Raw genomic sequence first — 785 nt, 5'->3', positions numbered from 1 at the left:
CAAGCCAAACAAGTACAGGTAAGCTGGGGCTGATGGAGGCCTGGGAAACAAGCTAAGGAGATACAGGGTAGAGGAAGGAGTTGTGGTGGGTGAGGTTAACAGGGGTTCAGGGCACCCCCAGGGACCAGGGAAAGCTTTACAGGAGGTTCAGGGCTGATAGGAGTTGGGAGCGCAAGCTAAGCATCTATAGAGATTCTGTGACAGCTGTCAAAGTTTGGATCCCAGCACAGCCCTAGGACCAGACCCAGCAGCTGTGGGGGAGTCAAGGCAGGTGTAGGTGTGAGGGACCAGTCTGAGTTGGGGAGCTAGGAGCTGGGGAACAGTGCAAAGCTGGGGGCAGGCAGTCCCAGGACCTTTGGAGACAAAATTGTCCAGCTACAGAAGAGATGGAGCATGAGCACTAGGGGTTTGCAAAACCCAGTAGCTCCAGAGACTATGGCAGAGCAGTTACTGGGGTCTGCAGAAGATGAGAGTGCTGGAGTGATCGCCCCAGCAGCTCTAGGGACCAGGCCAAGTTAAAGGGAGAGTATAGGGATGCAGTGGGAGCAGCTACAGGAGGTCTAAGGTAGATAAAAGCTGAGCAAGGTAGCCCCAGTGTGGGCAGCTCCAGGGGAATCAGGACTGGTAGAAGGGACCAGACTCAGTAGCTGTGAGGAAAATAGGGCTGGTAGGAGAATGAGAGTAGAACCAGCAGCTGTGGCGGTGCCTGGGGCTGGTGGGTTGTGGGGGAGCAGCCCTAGCAACTATGGGGAGCTGGGGCTGGTGTGCTGTGGGAAAGCAGGGTA

The sequence above is a fragment of the Psammomys obesus genome, unplaced genomic scaffold (assembly GCF_907164565.1).
Source record: "Psammomys obesus unplaced genomic scaffold, mPsaObe1.curated_primary_1811, whole genome shotgun sequence".
In the NCBI taxonomy this organism is placed as follows: Eukaryota; Metazoa; Chordata; class Mammalia; order Rodentia; family Muridae; genus Psammomys; species Psammomys obesus.
Note: the sequence above shows the minus strand (reverse complement) of the source record.